Raw genomic sequence first — 14,847 nt, forward strand, 5'->3', positions numbered from 1 at the left:
AAGTACAAACTGAAAAATTTAAGCTAGGCTTACTGGCTTCTATTTTATCGATAATCAGGAACATAATATGTAGTAGCCCAACAAACATGTTGCCTAGTTACTAACTCATCAGGCCCATAAAATTTTACAATCTAATAGGCCTATATAAAAGAAAAATTTGTAAATCACATACCAAAGAAAAATAAAAGGATAACTAGAATGCCTGCATTCTGGATTCAGTCAAACAAGAGCCACATCCCACATGTTTGCTAACTTAAAAAGACAAGACTTACAATTGACCATAAAGAATTATTGCTGTGTACATATCCCGATGCGGGAACATGTTTATAGACATGAAACCGATGTGCTGAACTTTTTCCCGCCGTTTAGACTGGGTGTCCCCAAGTCAAAATCATGGTCAATGAAGCTCGTAGTAAACGTCCATATTAGGGAATATGGGTGGAGTATACATTCGCTATCTTACAGCGTTGATGAATGACGTTTACCAGTTGAAATATGTGATTGGTTAACTGCTATCATCTTAAAACATCAAACACAAGTCAACTAGCGACCTAGATACTGACGGAGGACCAGCTGTTTAATAGTGTAGAGCTCGAACTACAATCGTGGCACGGTGCCAATTATTTGGGGGTACACGTTGTCAGTCCGGCACGTTTTCAGTCCGAAAATAAAATACACGTTTTGAGTCCGATAAAAACGAGTTTTCAGTCCGACACGTTTTCAGTCCGAAAATAAAATACATGTTTTTAGTCCGAAAAAACGAGTTTTCAGTCTGACACCTTTTCAGCCCGAAAATAAAATACACGTTTTGAGTCCGATAAAAACGAGTTTTCAGTCCGACACGTTTTCAGTCCGAAAATAAAATACATGGTTTAAGTCCGAAAAAACGAGTTTTCAGTCTGACACCTTTTCAGTCCGAAAATAAAATACACGTTTCCTGTCCGAAATAAAATACACGTTTTAAGTCCGAAAAAACGAGTTTTCAGTCCGTCACATTCTCAGTCCGAAAATAAAATTTACAATTTACATGCATCTTGGTGCAGAATAGAGAAGTGTTTCGTCTAAAATAAAAAAAGGTCCCCACTATATGGGTGAAAAAGTAAAAACGTGATATCAAATAATCCCTGGGCTCAACCCATGCAACAACATGGACAATTAAGTGACTACGCACCATCCATGACATCCTACGACCGAACAAGAACGCAACCGTGCGTGGTGATTACTTGCCGAAATGATCCCACCTCGCAACTCCCACCTCGCATTCCAGTGTTGTTTATTGGTGATATTATGGCATTAAAACTGCTTTCATTGCCCAACTGAAAACGTGTATCTCATTTTCGGACTGAAAAACGTGTATTACACGTTTTCATCTGAAAACCGTACTTCATTTTCGGACTGAAAACGTATATTTCATTTTCGGACTGAAAATGTGTAATTCATTTTCGGACTAAAAACTTGTCGGACTGAGGGGTGTACCCCCCCCCCCCCCCAATATCGGACTTTCAACGAATAGAAGATGGATTTAAGTTGCGCATAAACTTCTTAGCGATTGTTTAAAAAATTTGTGAAAGCACATGAATTCAAACTGAATAGAGTGGAAATGTACAGTTATTACACATGGAATAGTTGTAACCACAGTGATCGTTATCAATGGAATATATTTAAGAAAAATGTTACAATTGAAACATATAAATAAGAAAAAATGACTGAGATAAAATTCACGGATCAACTTTACAGCAAAAGGATAAACAACCAAGAGTCTTCTGTTCAACTTACTTTCGTCGTGTTACACAAAAACCACGAAAACACAGATGCACTACATATATATGACGGCTCAACGATTTTTTTTTTAAAACATATATAATTTATATTGAATTTCACCGAAAATTAACAAAGAAATTAATCTGTATTCAAACGCGGTATTTGTCGTGATTACTGCAGGAACTGTATGGATCGTGGGTTATGTCGCCATCTGCTTTGCGAAGATGACGTCACGTTCTCTATTGTTCAAGTATATTTGAAATATCCATCCTAAACGATTAAAAATCGTTTCTCTGTCAAACGCATATTTGGAAAATTATTCATTGGTTTTAAGTTAACGTCTAAGGGCTACCAGACAATTCTTTTAAAGATAGCATACTGTTGTTTAACTGTAGGTGGGGGGGGGGGGGTATCGGGATTTTGGCAGGCCAGCGAGTTTTCGTTTCACGTCATTCAGAATATGGTCCGAAATAAGCAACAACAAAATAACGGTGAACGAAAGATATGACGTGTTACACTTGTAAGATTTCCCTCGACCATCGTTTGGGTTAGCACTAATATCCCGCCAATTTGTAAAGTGTAAAAATGATTTATAAACGCTGCTTAGGAGTCATAATTGTACCACGTTATCTTACATCTGATCATAAGGGGATGTACAAAATACTTTTTCTTCAAATAGTTATGCGTAGGCCTACCAGGTGAGATGAATGTATATTTAGCCAGCATGAATTGATCTAGTAACAAAGGCAAGGGCGGCGGAACCGGGGGGGGGGGCACAGGGGGCACGTACCCCCCACTTTTCCACAGGATAAAAATGTGCCCTTTCTCTACATGAAAAAATGTATTCTTGATCACCTTATTAGGTCTGCGATATTTCAGTAAGAGATCTAATCCTAATTTAGAAGTATTAATGAATTTCTGTGGGTCAAACTCAAATGTTTACTACCACAAGGCTTCTAACATTCTGGTGAGTGCCATTAGGCATATGCAAAAAAATCCTAATACATTTCCAAAAGTACATTGCTATATTACATTGTGACTTTGGAATAAGCAGAAGCCATTTATAGCCTACTATGAATAATGAGTTTAGTTTTTATATCCCATAACCTATACCCCATCCTTTCTTATTTTGACATGTTTCATGCATGTATCGATCGCGATCTTGGACTTTATGTTTTCACCTCATGTTTTCTCAAAAGAAAACTTGTTCCTTGTTTCCAATGTGCACATTGGATATTGCAGGCCTAGTATGCATTTTTCATTGAGGGGTGGGGGCGGTGGCGGAACGTCCATACAGTCAGAGGGGCGGATGCCCCCTGACGGACTCAAATTGACTGCTGGCGCCCTTTTCAGCTTTTAACCAGAACCTTATATACAGAGGCTCTGCTTTTTACCATTTTTTACTAATTCGCGATTATTGACTATTTTATTGCGCTCTCAAATATCTATTGACATTTTCACATTTTTTTGCTGTAATTTTCTGACCAAATGGCGATGACACCTATTTAACCTTCGTTTATCTGCACTAAGCAAGGCCCGGAAAGGCAATCTACCGGCAATCCAGGGAGTATCTTTACTCAAAAAATTTCTGTACGCTCCGCGCCAACCTGTGGTGGCGCTCCGCTTAGATAGTGTCGAAAGCACCCCCGGCCTACAAACCATTCTCGCCCCTGACCATTACCCCAAGCTCCGCCACTGATGGGGGGGGGGTGTTGATGGAGTGATGTGTATACGCAAATAAGATAATATAATAAGAGTTCTAAGGGTACTTAATATAAGGGTGCATCAGTCCAATCGAATTTCTGCAAAGTGCCCTTCGACTCCGGTGCCCCCCCCCCCCCACAGTTTAAAAGTTCTCCCGCCGCCCTTGAACAAAGATGGAGTGTTCTAGACCTACAAAGCCTAGGCGATGAGGCGAATGTTCGTAAAAGCACACCAAAACCAATACGTTCACTTCGAATACTGAAAACTCTGTATTAGAATGTAATAACATGAAATGTGCCACCGTAAAGCGTTTAGTCTACACGCCATAACTTCTTTGATGCACTGCAGTGGAATTTCTTGTTGGCAACTTGCCAAGAAAAGTGTTTACATCTATGTCAAGTCCAATGGTACAGTATAAACAGGTGCGGACATCAAGCTCAACCCAACCATTTTGTGTTAGGTGTTAAATATTTCTTTTGGGTAAAGTGTGCAAACAGATTTTTTTCCAGAGTTAATTGTTGAAACAATCAAGGGCGTAGGAACCGGGGGGGCTGGGGGGCGCCAGCCCCCCAGTGAAAAATGTGGAGGGGCGGAAGTATCATTCCGCCCCCCACTTTGCAAGTCAAAAAACCCCTTTTTCATTTCCAAATGAGAAAAAAATCTCATTTGGAGCACCAAATTGCATCTAAGGCCAGGTGAAAATACAAAATTAAGTTTACAAAATGGAGTGGGTGTTGAAGTGTGCTATATTGCACCAAATTGCATCTGAGGCCACCTGGAAATGCAAAAAAATCCAAAGGGGAGGGGACACCCCCTCCCCTTAGACCCCTCCCCCAGGCCGGCCATCAGTCTTCAGCCCCCCCACTCAAAAGTAACTTCCTACGCCACTGGAAACAATTGTACGCACACAAAGTCGGCATATCTGCTAGATATAATTGATATGATTATATTTAGGTTTTCCATTTTATTTTATTTTCATTTTGGAAACTATGAGAGATCTGTTTTAGTCGTACCACTCAAAATAATGCGCTTCAGATACGAACAATGATTTCCCTGCCCAGTGCATTGACTTTTTCAAAGGTGGTAAACGTTGGCCGTATCGGGAAAGCTAAGGTAGAAAATAGCGTGTGTGTGCTGCTTGAATAATATATACCCCCCCCCCCCCCCGCGAAAAGACACACTGCATAGCTGTCGATCGCTGCTCGTATTCTCTATTGCAATAACCAGGTTCGGACCTTTTCCAAGGTTTTCCAATCCTGCCGCTATGCCCGGAGTTAACTCGTTGAAACGCGGGTTCAAAGTGCAAATTGCAGGGCTTATTTGCGGTTACAGTTTTAGCCCCACCTATCCTTACTTGAAGCAAGACCGCGTTCGTGGATCGTCGGGGAACATGACGCATTTCGGGAATGTGGCGACCGCCGCCCCCCCCCCCCCCCCGAGCATATTTTTTTATGATAATGAAGGGACGCGGAGGGGAAGTCGAAGGAAGGGTCAGCCAGCTCGTTAAGATCAGATTCAGAGACAGCAGTATACGATTTCACCAATTTATTCAGTGTAGAAAACAGAAAACGTAGAGAACAGGAAAGCATAGAAAGCAGCCCCACGCCAAATATGTCAATTACAAGTTGTGCCCTCGTAGACAGACCTTCACCATCGCACAACCGAGTAGCCAAACAGAACCAAAATTAACTCTTTATCATTGTTTTATACTGGAAACGGACAAACTTCTCTTCTCTGATTCTAATAAAGATCATGCTCCTTGAAATTCCCACATGCAACTCTCACCCATGCCAAGCCAGGAGGGTGCATTAGCATAAACTCAGGCTAACAAGCGCATGGATATTCTTATCATTACATCCAAACCCCGTATTACTTCAGAGAATTGACTATAGCACCAAATTATAAGTAATTATAAACATGTATACATAAGAAAAGTAAGAATCAATAGTAAAACAGACTTACAGGATGAAATTAAAGTAGTACTACTTTAGCTTAACGATGTACCTACATTAACAAAATAAGGGAAAATGAGGTTGAAGACAAAGAGATTCTGTTGACCACATGCTGCCCACGTGGACCAAGCTATGAATAATTCATGAGCCAGTCAATTACAGAAGAACAATGACATGATTATACTAAGGACCTATTTTCAACTCACTACAAACTTCCCCGCATTTAATGACTTATGCCCTCATAGTCACTAAATAAATATAAACTAACAACCAAAAACTAATGTGGTGAACCATGTGTGGAGTCACAGAACAGGTTCCCCGCATTTACAAACAACAACTAAACAAATTTGTACTTACATATTACGTACAAGTTGAGAAGTACATAACAATAAGAACTATAAATTTCAATACATGCGTCATAAGGAATACAAGACAACCACTTAATTGTGTAAGACAGAACGTGGAAGATTGCAAGGGTTCGAATGTATACCCTTGGTTTGCCTAGCCGAACGGCGGAGTACAACTTGGGGCTCTGCAATTGGGTCTCCTTCTGGCTCATTTTCTGTTGGCCTCCCCTGTTCAAGAAAGATCCACCATGGCAGAATTGGTTGTATGTCCTCTGGCTCTGTCTCTTATAATATATCTCTGTAATGTCTCTTGTAATATGTCCTCCTGTTCATTAATAGCTAGTACAGGATCCTCAACTTGTTGTACATCTCTAGGGTCTTCTGTAAGGAGTCTTCTGTTTACTGTCTGAATAGGACCTCCTAATAACGGACGAATACCATAGACATCTCCTTCTGGATTAACTCTAACTATGACAAAGGGATCTCTACGGAATTTATCCTCTAGCTTATGTCGGCCATCGAAAGCAGTCCTTCTCAGCAGTACTCTGGCACCTACCTCAAGAGGAGGACTCTGCGGCAGTTGGTCATACTTTGCTTTTTCTTTCTCCTTGGAAGTCTTGATCTTTTCTGCTGCTACTTTGTGAGCTTCTTGTAACGCAGCTGCCTGTTCCTCAACGAAATCCTCATCCCAAGTCTTCCTGGCATTACTAAGTAGCTGGTCTAAAGGTGTATATGGTTCTCTCCCAAACATCATCCTGTATGGAGACATGCCAGTCACTCGGTGTGGGGTACTGTTGTATAGAAATACAAGGTTTGATAGTAGATCTGGCCAATTCCTCCTCCGGGCTGGGTCTAGGGAGCGAATCATCCCGCAAAGTGTACGATTGAACCTTTCAGTTTGACCATTTCCTTCCGGGTGGTAAGGTGTTGTTCTCGATTTGGAAATGCCATACAACTTGCACAACTCCTTAATAGTGCTACTTTCAAAATTTCTGCCCTGATCAGAATGTAGTCGAAGAGGGACTCCATAATGAGTAAACCACTTGTCTCTTAATGCCCTGGCTACAACAACAGCAGTTTGGTTCTTACAAGGAATTGCTTGGCTGTACTTAGTGAAAGCATCAGTTATGACAAGTACGTCTTCATATCCGCCTTTCCCAACATCCAGCTTGAGGAAGTCCATGGCTACCAGTTCAAGAGGTCGGAAAGCTATGAGATGTCGACGTGGAGTGCGCACTTTCGGTGTAGGGGCCTTCGTTGCCACGCAAGTAAAACACTTCTTAATATGCTTCTGTACATCTTTGTGAAGTCCCGGCCAATAGCAACGTGCCTTGAGAATACAAATTGTCCTTCCAATACCTTGGTGCCCCCACTGATCATGCGCCATCTCAATAAGGGTGGACTTCAGGACTTTTGGGACTAATAGTTGGTTAGACTGCTTCCCAGCATTCATGATCTGTCGATATAGTACTTCCTGGATTTCTGTGATCTTGTCCTTTTCTTTAAGCCAGCCTCTGACTTCTGGGGAAAACAGCCCTGTTCCATCTTGTGCTTGCCAATCGGACTGCCAACATTTCCAGACCTCCTTCAATGACTGATCTGCTTGCTGCATCTGTCTCAGGTCTTCATGCGAATAGGAGGGAAATACGTACGGGGAATTTACTTCCTCAGCAGCACCACAGGGTACAATCAACCGCATCTCGGAAGGAACAGAGGAACCAATACTTATTTTTGCTTTCACTGCTAGTCCGCTGATTTTAACTTCACTGTCCGGACAACGACTCAGTGCATCTGCACACCTATTCTGTTTTCCTGGACGGTATTTGATAGTAAGGTCGAATGGTGCTAATTGAGATACCCAACGCTGCTCGGTGGCCCCAAGTTTAGCTGTCTGGATATAAGCTAGAGGGTTGTTATCGGTAAGTACTGTACGTACACTTTGAGCCAATTAGATATTCTCGAAACTTATCAGCAACCGCCCATTTCAAAGCTAATAGTTCAATCTTGAAACTTGAGAAGTCTCTTTAATTTTTGTCGGCACCTCGAAGACCTCGACTGGCATATGCCACTGGACGCAGCTGTCCATCCGTTCCTACTTGTGATAAACAAGCTCCTAATCCTCTCAAGGAGGCATCTACTTCTACTACGAAGTCCTCACCAAATCTTGGGTACGCCAGAATGGGTGGAGAAGTCAAGAGTTCCTTTAGTGTTGTGAAAGCTTCATCAGCTCCAGGTGACCATTCAAAACTGCCTTTTTTTAATTCTTTCTTTGCCTTCCTTGGCGACCCACCGACAAGGTTATAGAGTGGAGCAGCAACCCTTGCAAATCCAGGAACGAACCTCCTATAGTATGCATCTAAACCTAGGAAGGACCTCATCTCCGAAGCATTACTAGGAACAGGCCAATTAAGGACTCTCTCAATCTTACCTGGGTCTACAGATACCCCACTGGCATTTACTATGTGGCCAAGATGGTGAACTTCTGCTTGGAAGAGATGGCACTTCTCACCTTTTAACTTTAATCCATGATGAATCAATCGCTTAAAAACGTTGCCCAGTCTGTCTAAGTGCTGGTCGAAAGTTGTAGAGTATACCAGGATATCATCAAGATAAAGGACCAGTTGTGACATATTCAAGTCTCCAAAGATTAGTTCCATAAGCCTCTGAAATGTACTGGGGCTATTGCAGAGCCCTTGCGGCATCCTATTGAACTCGTAGAGACCCCATGGCACACGAAAGGCTGTCTTTGGAATATCTTCCTCCTTCATGGCAACCTGGAAGTACCCATGCGCTAAATCTAAGGAAGAGAAAAATTTAGCTCCTCCCAAGACTTCTAAGGTTTCCTCAATTCTGGGTAGCGGGAATGAGTCCTTCAAGGTGATTTCATTAATTTTCCTATAATCTATACATAGACGAATACCTCCAAACTTCTTTCTCACCAAAACGATTGGGCTTGCATACGGACTGTTGGATTTCTTGATAATTTTCTTATCTAGCATGTCTTGCAGAAGATCTTTGACTTCTTCTAATTGGTTTGGTGGTATCCTGCGGTACGGCTGCATTATTGGTGTGTTTTCTTGAAGCTTCATTTCGTGGGGTATGGCATCACAAAACCCAAGATCGAAGTCACCATTTGAAAATGCCTCAAGATTATCCTTAACCAGGAGAGCAACTTTTATGGCCTGATCAGTACCCAATCCTTTTAGACTAAGGCCTATTGGTAACAGGAAACTGGAACCATCTGGAAACTGAAATTTCTCTCTTTTGTTAACTTCAGGGCTGGTACACTTAACCTCCGATTCAGCTCCTTCTACATCAACATCGTAAATCTCCTGTACATCTACCTCTATATGGTCTACCCTGAATGATGTCAAGACTTCCGATCTTGGTCTAGCTGGGACAGCTTCCGCAACTCTGAAATTTGGAGGTATGCACACTATCTGTGCTCCAGGGTTTGCAATCAACAGGGACACGGTATGATTTTCTGGTGTGATACAACCCTCTACCACTTCACATTCTGTTAACCTCAATCCACTGACCAGCCACGTCCCTCCTTCAGTCTCTTCAGATTTAAATCTACACTCTACTCTCCTTGCAGAATATGGAGCAATTACCTCCTTTGAAGATCCAGTGCTGATGTCTGCAGGTGCAAAGGATACATCTGTTGACTGCAGTTTAATTGGTACAGATGTCCCTTCTAACAGTATTTGGAAGCCAGGGTCTGTCTCTTCTCCATCTATGGCAGCAATTGCAGCAAGCTTCTTTAGTGCGTTACATCCCAGTAGAATTGGATAGTCCTTCCTTCTTCCTTCAAGAGGAAGTTCACCTGGCAAAACAAGGAATCCGACGTTTACGGTCCTATTTTGTAAGCACACTTCTGCCATCACGAAACCTTCAGCTGGAATGCTTGTTTCTCCAACTCCTTTAATAGTGAGGGCATACCCCAGGGTGCTGCGAGATCCCAACACTGGCTCCAGAAGCTCATGAAAAACTTGTGATGGAATAATAGACGACTCCGCTCCAGTGTCTATAACACACCCTATTTCTACTCCTGCAACCTTAATCAGAGCCGTAGGACTTGGTGACACTATCTCTGAAATACCTGTCAGTCTCTCTACAGCCTCACAAGCAAGTGCTGTAACTTTTCCATTAACTAAGAAGTCTCACACAACCTCTGTACCCCTCTGGGTTTCCTCAATTTGTTCAACACTGTGTCCTTTCTCTGAACAACCTCCATCCCCTACCTTACTCTCTATCACCCGTAGCAACTCTCCTTTCTGAACTGATCCTTGATCTACACCTCTATCACTCTCCTCCCTAATTCCTTTTCCAACACTGCATCCAAGCTCAATCTCTCGACGACTATCCTCAACCTGACTAGACTCCATCTCTCGACGACTCTCCTCTACCTGACTAGGCTCCATATCACCACTCAATTTCTCTACCTGATTAGACTCCATCTCTTGACAACTCTCCTCTACCTGACTAGACTCCATCTCTCGACGACTCTCCTCTACCTGACTAGGCTCCACCTCTCGACGACAATTCACTACCTTTTTCTCTGCTTCTCTAAAGCCCAACTCTGTCATACTACTGCTACCCCATCTCCGATCTCTCCTCTAACCTCAATCTCTACTATGTTACTCTCTTGCTTCAATACTCTATTATAACTCAAATCCTTAGGTTCTATTACTCCCATGTCTACTTCAACAAAATCTGAACTTCCAGGGATCCCGTCACTCCTAATCTCTTCAGTTTTCTTCGCGTTCATGTTTCTCTCTAAGGGCCTTCTGGTGGAATAAGTCCGCTCTACTGTTTTGCCCACAACAGCAGAGTGAATTAGTTTCCCGGTCGGTTCTTAGGACAGTCAACAGCATAGTGTCCCTTTTGGTTACAGCTAAAACATGTCACATCTGCAATAGATCTCTGTCGTGGATACCTGTTGGGTGGTTGAAATCTGTTGGGTGGTTGTCTGCTGGACCAGTTTGGTCTCTGTTGTCGCATATCTTCCTTGAGTTGTTGGACTTCTGAAGACAAGCCCCTCAACAATTTGATCTCTTCCCTCATGGCCACAACCTGTGCTAGCAACTGGGACTGTTGCTCTGCCATTTCCCTTAAGGTAGGACCAGTTTCTGCCTTAGAAATAGATATTTCGTCTGCAGTGACCTCCCTCACTTTAGTTACTTGATGAGTTCCACCATCTTGAAACAAATAGAGGGCTTCTTTCCTCATCTCCTCAAATCCGTCGTCTTTAGTGGCAAGGGATATTCGTCTCAATTCTCTCCGAACCCATTCTTCTCTTGCTCCCGCAGAGAATTGATCTCGGAGTGACCTGTTTCTTAGTTGTCCCAGGGCCTTTGCCTCTTCCTGCGTCGGTGCAGTAGTCTCCATCTTATTGTAAAGCCGTATAAGAGACCTACTGAAATCTGCAAGAGACTCCCGCTCCCCTTGTCTCCTGTTGTGGAACTCCACACTAGCACTCTGAGCTGTACCTGACACAGAAAAACAGAGCTCCAAAGCCTTCTTTACCTCTGAGTAGTCTGATCTATTTTTGTCAGAAAGACACATCACCTCTTCTCTGGCAGAACCAACCAGGTGGTCGACTAAGGCTCTAGCTTTCTCTTTATCTTCTAAATCAAACGGTTCCACAATCTGTTCGAATTCATTTAGCCATTCACTGAAACTAAGCTCTCCTGGTCGTGTTGGTTCACCTTTGAATTTGGTGAGCCTCCCCTGCGGTATACCATGGAATCCAATAGCTCGCTTGAAAAATTGACTCATTGCATCAAAATCAAACTGACTGCTCGATGTCCCACTGCTTGATGCACTCGCCCCTGTATCTGGTAAATTAGGCCCGGGCATCCTGAATAAGTTGCTTCTGGCGTCTATACGTAATTTAACTAACAATGAGGGCCTCAACCTAAACTTACTTTTACAACTTGAAATTGACTGGTGGCCTGGGGCTGTTTTCCACTTGATCTCTGGTGACACTCAGTTTCCTGGACAGCTCCGTAGTATCCCACTTCTGACACCATTTGAAGGGACGCGGAGGGGAAGTCGAAGGAAGGGTCAGCCTGCTCGTTAAGACCAGATTCAGAGACAGCAGTATACGATTTCACCAATTTATTCAGTGTAGAAAACAGAAAACGTAGAGAACAGGAAAGCATAGAAAGCAGCCCCACGCCAAATATGTCAATTACAAGTTGTGCCCTCGTAGACAGACCTTCACCATCGCACAACCGAGTAGCCAAACAGAACCAAAATTAACTCTTTATCATTGTTTTATACTGGAAACGGACAAACTTCTCTTCTCTGATTCTAATAAAGATCATGCTCCTTGAAATTCCCACATGCAACTCTCACCCATGCCAAGCCAGGAGGGTGCATTAGCATAAACTCAGGCTAACAAGCGCATGGATATTCTTAATAATTACATCCAAACCCCGTATTACTTCAGAGAATTGACTATAGCACCAAATTATAAGTAATTATAAACATGTATACATAAGAAAAGTAAGAATCAATAGTAAAACAGACTTACAGGATGAAATTAAAGTAGTACTACTTTAGCTTAACGATGTACCTACATTAACAAAATAAGGGAAAATGAGGTTGAAGACAAAAGAGATTCTGTTGACCACATGCTGCCCACGTGGACCAAGCTATGAATAATTCATGAGCCAATCAATTACAGAAGAACAATGACATGATTATACTAAGGACCTATTTTCAACTCACTACAATAACGCTAGAAAATTCGAAATAGAAAATGCTTAGATGCAATTTACAAGTCATGGGAGCGATCTGGGAGGTATTTTCGGCCACAATTTTCTTGCACGCTTCGCGCCAACTCGTGGTGGCACTACGCTTAGATAGTTTGCCTACAGGCTTCGCCCCTCCCTTGGCAAATTATTCGCTACGAGCCTGTTCGAATTTGTAAAGCAAACAACAGATATCACATCATATCAGTGAGCATGAAAATGGCATTCCAGGATGAACAGCCTCAAAACTGTCTATGTGTGTAGTCAAAGGTGAAGGAGCCCAATTTGATTTGGGGAGCTGTAACGACTTGCCCGAAAAACATAACCGACATTTTCGTGCGCTCCGCTCGCGTTCAACATGTTAATTTCAATATCAAATTATCATATATGCAAGCATCGGTTATAACATCGCATGCCATCATGTACCGTGCGGTCACTGAAAGTTGCGCAGTATACCGCGGGATGCTTCTCGGCCTTGTGGCTAAGATCATGTGTAGTATCTGTTCCCTTCGGGAATGGTGATGCACACCTGACGATGATCACACAGTCACAGTCCCGATGCAAGGGGACTGGGCTGAGAGCGGATCAGTCGTTTGGTAGTTTGGTTTTCGTGCCCAGGTTCTTTCCTGGGTGACTTTTTCTTAAACAGTATGCGGGATGCCCATATAAACAACGAATTGTCCTATGTAGATGGAGAAAAGGCATGGAGGTCCAATTATGTCAAAACTCTCTTTTACATTAGTAATGGCGAAAATTCAGACACAGTTTATCTATTGGTGTTTAAATATTTAAACCTCTTATAACGGCTACTATAAAACTTCAATATCATAAAAAAATACAAAATATATGCTCGAGGGGGGGCGGTCCCCCCCCACCCTCCGCCCCCTTGCTACGCGCATGCGTTTAGAAATCTTGTAGGAAACAGGCCAAATGAAAACCCAGTGAACCCAAATCGATGTGGATCACATACATGATTGTACGTACTTACACTCATTCTCAAGAGATGTACAGACATTATGATAATAATCAGGAGTTCAACATGCGTTATGGGTCACAGGTCACAAAACGACCACAAAGTCATTTACCTCACGCAGCATGTGTTGGATGAAGTTTTTAGCCACCGCCAAATATGATATGGATAAATAATCTCACGCATTATTTTCTATTTTATAGCCACAAAAAACTATGCCACGAAATATTGGGGGGATATTAGATTATATATCCCCCACCTAAAATATTGGGGGCATGTCCCCTCCCCCCCCCCCTCATGATCGCCGCCCATGAAGGGAAGTATGATGAAGAATGGTGGTCAGGGAAGTTTTCGAAAATTCAGACACAGTTAATTTATTGGTGTACAAATATTAAAACCTCTTATAACGGCTACTATTCAACTTTGTTGAAGGAAATGAAAAAAATACCAGATATTTCCGAAACCGAACACTACACACATGCATCTACAGTTTGGAGGCTGTTCATCCCGGAACGCCATTTTCATGCCCACTGAAATGATGTGATATCTGCTGTTTGCTTTAAAACTTCGAACAATTGAAATGAGACTGAAATAAATAACTGCTATCTGTTTAAAGTGCAATACCCCACCACTGGCGTAACGATGAGCCTGGAAGTGGTGTGGCTCCTGGTCCAAAGGGGCCCCCTTTAGAGGTCCAAACAAGGGCGTCAGCAGAAATGTTTACAAGAGGGGGGGTGGGGTCAGCAGGTCATATGGGTGTAACACACTACTAGATACTATCTAAGCGGAGCGCCACCATCGGTTGGCGAGGAGCGCACGACGATTTATTTTGCTAAAATATACTCCTAGATCGTCGGAAAAGACACTTCCCGTTCAAGTTGCATTTACACATCGGTTATTTTGAGATCTCATGTCTAAGGATTTGATTTTCAATAATCTTAAGTAATACATAATGGTTCCGTATGAAATTAACATAACTAGAGAACTGTTGGTTGGGGGAAATCATTGAAATGTTCAGTGCTTAACTTTTTTTCTATTTTTGATTTTTGAAATATATATATATATATACGTATACATACATATATATATATAAATATATATATGTATATATCTTTGTATATATATATATATTTATATATATATATATATATATATATATATATCCTTTTCTCCTTTTTCTCTCTTTCTTCTTTTTCTTTTCCCTTCCTTCCTTTCCTTCCTCCTCTTCTTTCCCCCCTCTTTTTTCCCTTTTTCCCCTCTTTTTTTTTCTCTTACCTTTTCCTTTCACTGGGGACGCGCGCCCCCAAAGCCCCCTGGATATGCCCCTAAAATAGGTACCGTATATGTCAATT

Source organism: Apostichopus japonicus, chromosome 2 (genome assembly GCF_037975245.1).
Source record: "Apostichopus japonicus isolate 1M-3 chromosome 2, ASM3797524v1, whole genome shotgun sequence".
Classification (NCBI taxonomy): domain Eukaryota; kingdom Metazoa; phylum Echinodermata; class Holothuroidea; order Aspidochirotida; family Stichopodidae; genus Apostichopus; species Apostichopus japonicus.